The sequence below is a fragment of the Rhipicephalus sanguineus genome, chromosome 11, assembly GCF_013339695.2.
Source record: "Rhipicephalus sanguineus isolate Rsan-2018 chromosome 11, BIME_Rsan_1.4, whole genome shotgun sequence".
Lineage (NCBI taxonomy): Eukaryota > Metazoa > Arthropoda > Arachnida > Ixodida > Ixodidae > Rhipicephalus > Rhipicephalus sanguineus.
Genome location: NC_051186.1, coordinates 42,893,781 through 42,907,237, shown reverse-complemented (window position 1 = coordinate 42,907,237; position 13,457 = coordinate 42,893,781).

Sequence of the window (13,457 nt, the reverse complement as noted above, 5' to 3'; positions counted from 1 at the left end):
GGGTTGGGAGCCCTGGCATAACAGTATACACCTCCGCGTGTATCTTTACACAAAGATGCATAAAGACGTCTGCCGAATTGTGCCATCTTTTCCACGGTGCGGAGTATATGGTAGACTTCTTGTTCGAAATTACACGGGTAATCAATATCAATTTCCTTCTCTCCTACCCCCGTGACCGTTCTCTAATGTGAGGGGCCTCGCGAATAGCTGCAAATAGCTCTTCACTCGACCCGCTTGCTTGACTGCAGATTAGCCTAAATCGCCGGATCGTGATTCGCAGTCCCCCTCAAACCGAGGCTGGCCTTTTTTCCCAACCCTACTCACGTTCCTGCATGTATCGGGCATATCGTTCTATGCAGATACGGACCTTATCTTACAGCCTTATTAAACCCTTTTCTCTCTATCCTTTACTCTCTTCCTATATAGACGTTTACGTTGCAGAATACGTGCCATTCACGATCATATAGATGTACGATTGCCGATCATCGCCCACAACGCGTTTAACGCCTGTCGCTTCAGCACGTCCACTATATGTATGTGCGAGGCACTCATGGACACTTACATACCGTATGGATTCGCGTAGGGGCAGCATCTTTCTTTCTTTTTCGCAATCGCTCAGGCCATTACGCGAAGACCGGGTATTTGGTCAATATTTTTTCCGACAACGGACTATGAATAGCGTCGTAGTCCTCCGTGATCATCAACGAACTTCAATTCTGGTGCAGCGATTTCGGGGTGCGTCTCTTAAACGAGTATATACGGTGCACCGTAGACGCACGTGCGACGACTCGCCAATAGACCGGCGTGATTACACGGCGTCGATCACGATGCAGCAGTGGACGCCACGAATACAACAACGCCAACAACAAAAAGAAAAAAAAAAGGACTCGGCATAATTTTCCACTGATATTATTAAACCAGGTGTATCTTTTGCCGCTTGCGGTTCCTCCTCATTTTAATAATGTGTATCTCTCTCTCTCTCTCCCTTTCCTCTTCTCCCATGGTGCGGCCCTATATGTACTCTGACCGAGTGACCGCAGAATTGCGTAATGATCGGGTAAGTGGTTCTCTGTCATTACACGCACGCACTTGATACTACCACGCGAACGAGCAATCAAGGGAACGAGCAAAGATGGCTCGCGGCCGTGAAATTGAATGGCCGTGAGAGCTTGCGGCGGCTATGCTAAGTTGGGAACAGGCCCGGCGTGGACCACGTTTTAACCCGCCGTGGTACATAGCCCATGGTGTAGCTATTGCAGAGCTCGAGGTCTCGGGTGCGATTGCCAAGGCCATATTTCGATGGGGACGAGATGCGAACGCATCCGTGTACTTAGATTTCGGCGTAAAAGTTAAAGAAAGCTGCAGGTGGCCAGACTCAATCAGGAGTCCCACAGTATGGTTGCGAGGCTACGGTGGGTCTCGTAATCTTATTGTAGTTTAACCAAACCGCGGGGAGAGAGAGACTAGAGGTAAACGATCGGTGAACAGTGGTTGAACAATAGGGGAAGGAGAGGTGAACAAATTGGTGAGGGGTCAGCCCCCTCCCTCGCCACCTCACCCCAAAATTTTTCTGCGAGCATGTGTGTATACGCAAACACGCGAACATACCGAACGCACACACAGACACGGATGTATAGGGTTCAACCTCCACCTTTCGAAATAAAACCTGTCAAACTTTCCGCACCTGATAGCAGAATACAATCGCGGATCCCAATTTCCCCTCCCCCAGCCGTTCTGTCAAGTGGCTCGTAATTTTTACGCCTTCGCGGCATCAAAGGGGTCGTTTTCCTTTCGCTGCTCTGGGATAACGTCGCAACAGGTTCGCGTCTGTGGCGTGGCCTCGACAACTGTTTGTATGGCGTAGAGGCGTGGGAAACGGCTCGGGCTAGATCAACGCCGAAGGGTTGAATAGTCAGACAAGGGTGTTGTTGTAGGGTGTGTAACTGGTGCCACTTTAGCGGCACATAGAGAGAGAGGGGGGGGGGGAGGGATAGCTGTCACGTTTGGAGAGAGTAACAGTCGAGTGCGTTCCATTCGAAGACTACATTCGCGAGATTGAGATGTCTGTTTGCCACGTCTGCTTGACGCCCACCGTGAGATTGGCATCTGCTAGCTCTCCGTGTGCAAATAGGCATATAACGAGGTCGGGAAACGAATCTACCGACGTAGGTATGACCGGTGAGGCGTCGGCCCACAGTTCATTTCACGCTCCTCAATGCCGGCAGTGTAATCAAGGACTAATCGCGTCTCACAGCGAAACGTGCAGGCTAAGAGTTGTTTCGCGACACTTTCTGGGGTGGTGCCGGCGTACATCGTGGGAAGAATACAAACAATAGATGCGCGACTGGCCCCGTAATACGTATACGCGCATCGGTATGCATTTTTGAGTTCAGCACTCGCCAGGACAAATGATCTCGGCGTTGTGGGTGCGATGCCGGCCACGATACCCGCATTTGGATGGCATTGCAAACAATATGGCTCATTGGTTAGGGTGCTCGGCTGCGGAGTCGGAAGACGCGGTTCCGCTGGAGACAGCAGACGGCTCGCCAATATACGGTGTATGCGGCAATTGCGCCTTTCACTCGCGTGGCCCCTGTTATTTTGCGGCCGACTGTACGTAAGCTTCTGTAAAGCCATGTCTTCCAATGTCACAATAAAGTCGTCCATAGCTTTGGTTTACACATAATCAGGGAACAAAAAAATCGCTTCAGACTCTGTGTTCTTATGCTTATGCCCATCAACGCCGTGTGTGTCACTTCTTTCTTTGTCTCGTGTCTAAATCGCTGTTTTATATTTATCTTATGCCTTCGTTGGGTAGCATCCGAGTTATATACAGTAAGATGTGTGTTATTGTCCTAAATGCCGTTCAATTATTTTCGACATCTCCATCAGATGTAAGTGCTTCTTCTGCGGCGACGCGAAAACAAGTTCGTTTGTGGGATTTTTCTTCGGGAGCCAGAAACCTTCTCTGAAGCAGCTCGTCTTTCCAAGCGCAAACACATCCTTGAGACGAACGCAGATGGCGACCCTCTCTCGAGAAAGGGAATTGGGGGGGGGGGGGGGGTCCTTCCTATTCAGGAAGTTTTCGCGCTGTAGTGCTCAGTTCTGTCTATAAGTGCAGCACAGCCTCTTCGCCTACGCATTTATAGCATAAAGAAGGTCGTACAGGAAGTGGGGCAGTAGCTAAACGATCTCCCCCTCCCTGACAGTCTATCTCCCTTTCTCTCTTCCACGCATCCATCTTTTTTTCTCAAACAAGCGCACCCCTTCCTTTTGATTCGCTCCACTAGTTGCATGAGCCGTGTTTATCAACAAACCCCTCAGCGAGGAGCGAGTGTTTTCGCAACCTCGATCGTCCGCCGGAGGAGCGGTTATGGCCCTTATAACGTCTCGAGATGGCGGCTCCCCATCAGAATTACGCGCATGCGCTGAGATCTAGGGCACGTGACCTTGCGGAAGAGCCGGTGTTGTTGCTGAGCTCCAACTTAACCAGCGAAGACTAGGATGTTCGCGCTCATATTTTCGAGAAGGAAGCGCAACTTGAGTTGTCGAGACCCTGCAATGGTGTGACAGTAAAACGGAAACTTCACCAAACATTAACATATGAAGATGCTAGTGGGCGTTTTTTTAGGAAGCCGTACGGGGCATCCGTCTGTACAAGGTGGCAGTTTGGGCGAGTTCTTTATTAATTGTGAAACAGTATTGCGCATTGTCGGCAATGATCGCGCGGATGAAGCTGCACGATCGGCTCATGACCAAGATCTGCGGACACCCATACCACTCTTGAGAACAGACGCCGCGTGGCGACTACAATCACTTGCACGCCGTATCACTCTTCTGCAATGGAATACGCCGGGTTTTTCCAACGCGCGCCTGTATTCGATTGACCCAAATTTACAACTTCGTTTGCCATCAGGGCTCTCAAGACGCGATGCAACTTTACTGTGTCGCATGTGGTTGGGCGTGGCATTTACGAATGCGTATTCGTGTCTCATTGGAATGGCCAGCAGTGCGGCATGCAACACTTGCGCCTGCGAGGAGACGCTTGAACACATTCTATGCCACTGCCCATCATACCAAGCTCAACGACGTAGTATGGAAGTCAAGCTCCGTCACCTGGACTCAAGACCGCTGACAGAAAAGAAGATCTTGGGACCTTGGCCTACGGTCTCGCATATGCGCAAGGCCACGAAAGCCCTCTTGTGCTTCTTGAGGACCACCGGACTTCACGAGCGCCTGTGAACTAACAGCGCGAGTTCGTGTTCAGTAGTTAATCCATCCCTTTCTTACTCTTCTTCTTTCTTCTCTTTTCTATTATTTCCCCTTCCCCCACCCCAAGTGCAGGGTAGCCAACCGAGCCAAAGCTTGGTTAACCTCCCTGCCTTTCCTCTTCGTATCTCTCTCTCTCTCTCTCTCTCCTCCCTCCATGGTTATGCCAATGAGTCTTAACAACCAGCTGGTAGTTCTAAGGCAGGGGTCTCAAACACGCGGCACGGTGGCACGCAAACCTTTCGCTAGCGGCCCGTTCCGCACATGATGGTTTTCGTCCCGTTTTTTTTTTTATTTTTCTCGATATAAATTTTTCTAGATATAGCTCATTTCAGAAATGAAATGAGCTATATATGAGACATGGGAAGGGCTTTTTCTCAAATAACAACGTTAGCTGACGTTACGTTGAACGTTTCGCTGACGTTTCGTTGTTGGTACGACATATCTGAAGTGTTTAGCGCAGATTTATCAAGACGGGACAAGACGAAGGGATAGCGCCTGTGTACGTGTTATCCCTTCGTCTTCTCCCGTCTTGATAGATCTGCGCTAAACACTTCAGACATATCGATATGGATGGATGGATGAATGGTGGGAACGTGACAAACTATCACTCTGCCAACGCAAGGTGGCCGTCTGGCTGCGACCCAGATTCGACTTTCTTGTTTGCATACGTTAAGCCTCTCGTTTCCTCCTTCGCTCTTCTGTGTACTTTGCGCCGCCGCAGTCGTTCGCTGCATCCGCGTGAGCGCAACCATCATGTCCTTCTGATCGCTCTTCAGTCGAAGGAAGGATAGGCGCCTATTAAATATTGTCGCAGCAACAAGCTCCTTCTGTGTTGCGCTATACGGTTACCATATTTGTTTATTCTCGTCGTTCGCGCTTCTGGAGCATGTTACGCTTCACCCTGACTCGCTAAATGTGCGCAGCACATCTAGAGCTGCCGCGGAAGCCACTCAAGCAGGGACACTGTTGCGGAAGTTGCGCGCAATCCAACCAAGGTCATCGGCAAGCATTTGTATCAGGCCATGCACGAAATTATCGAGACCACCTTGGTGACGTGTGTAGGCACATGTGCTGCTAACCATCCATCAGTTTACCGCAAAAGTAACAATAGGAGTACCGGCAATGATCAGAAAGGGAGGAAGGGGGGGGGGGTGCCTAAACGCTTGTCTTTAAACATTGCGGTGCAAGACGAACCGCGGTTCGCCGCGTGAGCGAGCCCTGGTGGCAGGTCTCTTCAATACCAACGTCAATAAAGGACCCTCAACAAACTAAACAAGGCAAAGACACCAGGGATAACTTCGTTTTGCAGATACTCCCAACGGAGATACGGAAAACCAGGATGTCCCGAATAGCCTCCACTAATCGCCGGCCAGTGGCGTGTGCTCAATTGATTGAGCTGTTCCGTCGTCAGATGTTAGCTAGAGCTCGCGTGACGAAAAGAAAAAAATATAAACAGGGGAAGATGACGCTCCGCCAAGTCGAAGGGGCAACGGCTTTGTTCATTACACCATAGACAGGCAGTTCATCGACAGAAGTCGTGGACGATGGCCCGGGTCTTATCTGGTTTTCCTTTTTCTATATTGCAGTGGTGCCGTAATTCTCACAGGCATTTGGGACGGGCACTTACTTCATCACACGCCACACCCCCTATGGTCCTCACGCAAAGCATCACCGGGAGCGGGAAAACGCGAGAACCAGCACACCCCGCGAATGGCGAGTAGGTTTGCCGATTAAATGGACTCTGCCCTTCTTCGCAGAAGGGTCTGAACTATGAGCAGATGGGTGGGCAAGCAATCGGTAGCCGAGCCATTCTTTGGCACTCCATGCTTTTAATGCACATCGTTTTCTTTCTTTCTTTTCTTTCTTGTCAGCAGTTCTGACCGTCCATCTTGGGATGGGAACGGAGGAAAGATGACAGGGTCGGGTGCGTCAGCCCAGCTGTTAGTGGCGTCGAGCCCTTGGTGGCGTCAAGCCCTAGCTCGATTGTTTGCTATACTATTATTAAGACAGACAGCCCTCGGCCCCGGGGACTGTTCTTTTATTTTTATCTTTCTTTCCTCTCGTTGTAGAAGCCCACTCGCGTGCTCTATTTGGGACGTTGCGCGGTGGTGACCTATAGGGACGTTTTCGCCGGGTTGTCGCTCTGGCGACACTCAGCACGCACTGTCGCATTGTGTCGTACTTGGCAAATTACGTATAACGACGTTAAAGGGAGTGACACGCCGGAAGAGAGCAAGGTTCCTGCTTCTTATCTGTATTATGTAATTCCCGCTTCGGAACTAAATCAATTGGGGTGAATGGATGGATGATAGCAGCATGCCCTTTGAATCTAGAGGACGACTAGCGCCGCTCAGCTCTTTATTAGCCCTCCGTGTGTTCCGTGGTTTGTACTAACAAGTTGTCAATAACAGGTTGTCACGTTACTAACTAGGATGGATGGATAGATGCTATGAGCGCCCCGTTTTACTGGGGCGGTCACCTGCACGCCGTCACACTCGAATAAAAACAATTTATTTTTTACAATGGCAGTAAATCGGGCTATTTGGTTGTTCATGATCGTAAAATGACAGCGCAAAAATAACGACGGGACGAGCACACATATCTTTTTTTTTTAATTTGGCTTGATTCATTGCCTACTTCAAACAAATATTTTTTGCCATAGAAAAATAGAAACATCAATTCGCAGCTCGACTTTCTGGCCCCTTACGGCAGGTATTTTTCCCGCTTTATATTTCCTCCTCTCTCCCTTTTTTCCCCGCCACCAATCCTCTGACCATTTTTAATCATTTCTCTCGCAGACGTGTTAACGTTTCAAACATTCTCCCCACAACCCAAGGCGCTAAATGTAGGCTAATGGCAGTAAACTCACTGCACACGCCTCCTGTGAGGTCACTCATTAAAGGGACACTAAAGAGAAACAATGAATCGGTTTAGATGAATGAATTGTACTTTAGGAACTCTAATGTCGTTCATTTCGCCATCATAGATTTATGAATAGAGGAGAAAATCAAGTTCAAACTATCATTTTTACGTTTCCCGCAGAAATCTCCCCGCCTGACGTCACGGATTTCAAAATGTATTTATCATATATTGGAGCCATTGGCTCAACAAAATTTCCCCATACTTGGTATGTCAGGTCCATGGCTCCCTCGGAGGACAATGTACTTCATTTTTACCGAGTAGGAACTCCGTAGTCCCTAGTAGGCGCCGTCAAAACATGTGACGTCACGCCGTATGGTGCGGAAACTTCAATGTGGCGTCGCCACCCACATCTTCTTTTTGCGCGTTTTCTCGCTTACTAAGCGCCTTCTCGCAGCAAGCGTGGTGTTTTTGGTATCGTGAAAGAGTAGTTTACTAATACGAGAAAAATCGTTTTACTCTTTAGTGTCCTTTAAAAAAAATATTCGCGCAACTAAATAACCATCGCTTTAACTGCAGGTGATGAGATCTTCCGGATTTTTTTTCCTCTATCGTATCTCTTCCGTGAACTCATTCGTGGTGAGACAAGTTGCGTAGTGAGTGGGGAATTCAGCGAGGGCCGATTGCGAATCACCCCCCACCGGCACCCCCAAAAGAAAGATGCTGGATAAGAGCGGCGCACACGGTTCGGACGTGCCGGTGCATCTCAAGCTGCGGTATTCGAACCCTTTACCTAATGCGGCTACGCCGTGGCAGGGGTAAACCCAGATTGCTGTTACATTCGCAGGGTACGCCTTAATGGACACTGTAGAATACCGTATAGGCTCGTGTAATAGCTACGCATCAGCGCGCGTGTACTCCTTAACAAGGCCCTTTTTCTTCTTTTTTACCTAGGAAGATGATAGACGGAAAATAAGACACGTTTTATAACTGAAATTAACTCAGAATGAATGAATGAATGAATGAGCTAGGAAGTTCTAAGTAGGAATACAAGAATAGCTTTATTTGTATATGTGTACAAAACAGATGCTCTCATCTCGGCTCGCCTGCAGAGATTAGAGATGAGAGCGTCTGCGGTCAGACACAGCGGGGCGAATCAAGACAGATGAGGAACAAGAGAGAGAAGCATAACTGGCTGCGAAGCCAACTGATAGCCAAGAGAAAACCCATTAGTACTCGCTATGCCTGCACATATCGCACGCGTGACTATTACACTGCGAAGCGATCGAAGCGTTAAGCCTATAGCGGCTGAGAACAGCACTGCCATCTTCTCTCTCTCCTCCTCCTCTTCTCTGGGGTAGGGGGGTCCTATGCATGAGGACAGGATAAAGGAATGTTTATTGAATGACACCTACTGCGTGCTACTGTTATATACGGATCTGCTGCACGTGTTATACCGTATTTATTCGAACGTAGACCGGTGTAGATCTTTAAGCAACTTCATGTTACCTTTACGTCATATGGATTACGGAAAGATGACTCTTTCGCCGCACCTGAACTTGGGAACTATACACTATGTGCCATTAAGTCGTCATGTACCTTCTACTCATTTCAGTATAAACTAAGCAAATATTTCCTCTTTGCTTAACCTGAACAATATCATTTTGGTAACGAAAGTTGAGTGTGATGCTTCGGTTGCGTATGCCTAGATGAGTGTTCTTGAACAGGTGCTGTCGTTGGAGCCATCTTATAAGTGACGTTGGCTCCACCGACACCATGTGTTCAGAACATTCGTCTCTTCAAGCATCTTCTCCTGAACTTCTGCCTTATTTGGTTGGCACGTAAATTTTTCATTAGCTTACCTAATGTTTATCGCGTTCGCAATCTTCATTTTCCGCTTATTGTATTTTTATGTAACCAGCACTGCGTTTCGTTTCCTTTTTCTTTATTGTAACGATTGATCTAGTGTCTCTTTGCAGTCTGTGACAATGCGAGCCTTGTCTATAATCGCTTATTGTAACGGGTTGTGTGAACGGATACTAAACTGAAAATGGAAGGGGAAAAGATGCACGTACCTGATACAGTGTGTGGCAACGAATTCTGAGAAAGGGTCAAGCCGCCAAATGGTCAAGAGAGGGTGGCGGAGGGAAGAGAGCTTGACCTCTCGGCTGTTCCGATTTGTTGCAGTGACGCATGAAAGCTCGGATCAGTATACTTACTCTCCCAGCCACCAGTAGGGGGACAATGCACGAATATTGGAGCTACAATTAGATCTAAGATTTGTGTTCGGCTGCGCAGCCTCCAAACACTGCCACATGACGAAGAAAGAAAAAAAGGGCTGTATGTTGCACTCTGTAACACTGTGTATTCATTCCATTGGTAACGCTGACTTTCTACCTTTTTTTTTTTTTTTTTTTTTTTTTGATCGGTGCCTACGTTGAGCGGTGCCTTTATGGTCGAGCGCCCGCTTCCAATGCGGTTCCGGGCTCGATTCCCGGTAGTACACCGATGACCTGGCGCTCGGTTGTTCGTGGGTGGTCGTCTCGAAAGGTGGTTCCGTTGGGTTCTGTAAAGTCCCCTGGGCGCTCCTCAACCCACCACAGCCTTGGTGTAACAGTCGAGCATTCGCCGCTGCTCTGGGAGGCTGAGAAGTGCTGCCGCTGGGTACCTATACCGGTGGAATAGGTACAAGCGCGCTTCCGGCCTGGTGATCGGCGGGACGAAGTATACTTGTGAGCAACTTGTGAGAGAGAGCACCGATTATTATGTTTAATCGATGATTATTTCTAACTTACAGATGTTAATGTAACTTATTGAATTACAAGAACTACCTTTCCGCTTGAGCATTTAGTCTTATCAAGACTTTTGGGCTAGCCGACTGCGTTTGGCTTCCATGACCTTCCAATCGTAGTTTCAGTGCTCTCTTTCATATTGCTCACGACTTTACATAGTCACTTGGGAGGGAAACCACCCTGTGGGAAATTGGCAGCAAAGGACCGCCAGACTTAAAAATAAGGTCATCATCGTTTGTGTTTTTTTTTTCTTCTTTTTTCAGTTTTGTGACCATCCGAGTTTCAAGTGTCAGTCTATAGATTAGACGACGGCCTGAATACGAATGCATACGGTACATTCTTCGGGCGGTCCATCGGCTGCTACCACGTATTGCAATATCCTCTCTGACATGGCGTGAAGGTGATATGCGAGCCGGCGGGGGTGCACCCAATCGGCAGGGCGTCGCCGTTGCGTAATTCTTTTTTTTTTCTTTTTGGAAACGCTAGGCGGAACGCAACGACTACTCCACGGAAGGGGTAATCACTTATCAGTTTCTTCTTGTTGTTTGTTGCGTTTCATGCGAGCCTCCGTAGGTACGCGTTCGCAATCGCATAGTTACGGATTGAATATCGCTTTGTTGTTGTTGTTGTTGTTGTTGTTGTTGTTGTTGTTGTTGACGCTGCCGCGCGCCTCTGCTGGTGCCGAGAAAAAGGAATACAGAAAAAAAAGTTTCAATACAGTATTTAATACCGAACATCGCAATTAGTTTAGGAGTGAACAGAATACCGAGTATGATACGGAACTTAACATAGTGCTTAACACACGCAGTTCTAGCACAACCTATGCGTTGTGTTTTGACGATGTTTGCTCTTTGGGGGAAGGGAAATGGGGAGAAGGCAAATACTTAAGAGGGGCGGGGACGCGCGCTCCTTCAACGGGCGATCTGCGGAACAATAACTACTACTACTTCAGCCGGTACGCATAGATTCGTCGTCGCTTGGCACGGAAGCAAAAGGCAGCCGCAACAACATCGCTGTACGGCGTCTGTGAGCCGCCGCCGTTAAAACGCACCGTCTGTGAACACGCTCGCCTAATCGGAACTGACGGCAACTATTTCTGCTACACCCGCAGTGTGTCGTCAGCGTTCCGCTTCGTCTGCTTCAAGCGCACGCAGTGGTGTACCTACGGAAAAAAAATTTAAAAATGGGCCAGCTGCAGTAATGGAGCAAAGACTGGGGAAGCAGCGCAGCTGGTGGCGTTCCCGTCTTTTTTCTCGCCTCCTAACCCCCATATTAGTCCTCTTCACCCTCATTTCCCTTTCTGACCTCCTCGCTATACCATACTGTACATGGTATACATTGCTTTGCTCTCATCCGTGCTCCTCACTCTTAATCACTCATCCTCACCCTCAATTACCTATCGCACCCCCTTACTATACTATACTGTACTATACTATACTATACAATACTATACTATACTATACTATACTATACAAGGCTCTGCTATGCTTCACCCTGTCTCTCCCCTCATCCTTGTTCACAGCACTCTTCCTCACCGTCACTTGCCTTTCCCGCCCCTTGGCTGTACTATACTATACAAGGATACGCTATGCTTTACCCCTCTTCTCCTCACTTTCTTCCTCCTCATCCTCACTTCCCTTTCCGAGCCCTTGCTATACTATACTATACATATGGCTATCCTTTGCTTCAACCCTCTTTCCTTCCTCCTTTCTCTCAACCTCACCCCTTCTTCCCTTTCCCACCAGCAACGCATTCACATGGTTCCCATAAATGCTTGCATTCTGTAGTGTGGCTTGCCCAATTCCTGTGACGCATACCCGCCAACTGGCTTTTCTTGTCCATTGGATTACACCCTACTCCCGGCTTTAACAGATCCGCTCTTAAAACGCACTACAGCTGGATGGGCGTCGGTTCGTCGAGTGGCCGAGATAGTGGCCGGGACCTTTTCCGTTGCACCGCGGCAAGCCTTGACGATGTGGACGACTAACGCGACTAACGTACCCACCGTCTCCCGAGAGGACGAAGTTGAAAGAAACAGCTGAGAAGAGCGCTGGCCTGTCGACTACACCGACCTCCTTCCAAACGCAACACACAAGAACACACAGCCGCGTTGGCCGCGTCTTGACAAACGACGGCTCGCACACGCATGCGCGTGGCATCTCTGTAGGAAAAAAGAAACGCAACTCGCGACCACTACGAGGGCAGCCGCTACTCTGATGCTCGCCAAGCGGCGGCTGCAGCGGTCGTGCGCTGCGGTGGCGCTCTAGTCGCTCTAGTCGCAAAACACGGCGAAGGAGAGAGAATTCTTGAACGCGATTTTCTTTCTTCTCTCTCTCTCTCTCTTGTTTTGTCTCACTCACTCTACGAAGCCTCTCTCTCTTTCTCATACCTTTCTCCCACTTGCTTTATGTTTTGCTTGAGAGAGCGCGCTGCGCGTGGCTTCGGTAGCGCTTCTGGTGGCTGAATAGCGTTGAATGCCTTTCGGGGACGTTCGGAGCGCACAAAAACGAAATGATAACTTGACATTAATAGCAAACAGAAAAGATGAAAGAGGTAAGTTAATAAAGAGGTCATCTCTTTATTTTAGTATATAGCATTACCTCTCAGTCAATTTCGGTGGATTTTATATACGCGCCCGCTAAGCCGTCTTTGCTTCCCTTGTCTACTTGCGCCTTCGGGTTACACAATTAAACATAAATGAGAGAGACGTAGCTCAATATGTGATCTCTCTCTCTCTCTTTGTTAGTTTTCTTTACTTTGTCGAAACGCGCACACAGCATATAGTACTCTGAAGCGTCTTTTCTCTAAGCGCATCTTGACTCCTCTTGATACGTGAACGGCAAATTATTGACATTCGCACAACCACACTAACCGCTGCATGGATCCCTGATCGCGCGCCGGTGGGGTCTTTATTATGGCACGTTACCCTGACGATCGCCTATACGTTTGGGATGTTGTGGAGGCGTCTCTATAGACGATTTTCCGCAGCGGCGCACGGGCGCTGCCATGTTTGATCACGTGATCGTAACTGGCCTTCCCCCCATTTGCCCCAGCCAACGCATTGGGCCAGCGAAGCGGCCGTGGCCGTACTACACAAGCTGGTTGCTGCAGGGTGTAAGCAAGTCACATGCTTGCGCAGCAAAACATAGTTCTACATGTAATCGCCTCAGAGTTGAAAACGTTGAGACATTTGCGTTTGTTTGGTACGTACCACGCCACAATGATAAGGGATATGTTTAATCTGCGTCGTATTTATGGTGTATGTCTTCAATTGTTGTATTAGCAACCGCCAGTAGCTGGGGTTACAAGCCAACATGGCAGCACCCATGCAGACGCAACACCCCGCTTCGATCCGAACTCGCGCTTGCTACTCGGCCACTGTCCTCACAGCAATAAATAAATGGCAAAATCGGCCATCGCTTTGTGTCAGCTCACGCTGGAGAAGAAATGTCAGGTATGCTTTGTCTTTATTATTGCGATCAGCTGTGTTTATTTAGCCATGCCTGCTAAGCCTTGTCTCGGACAACATGAGAA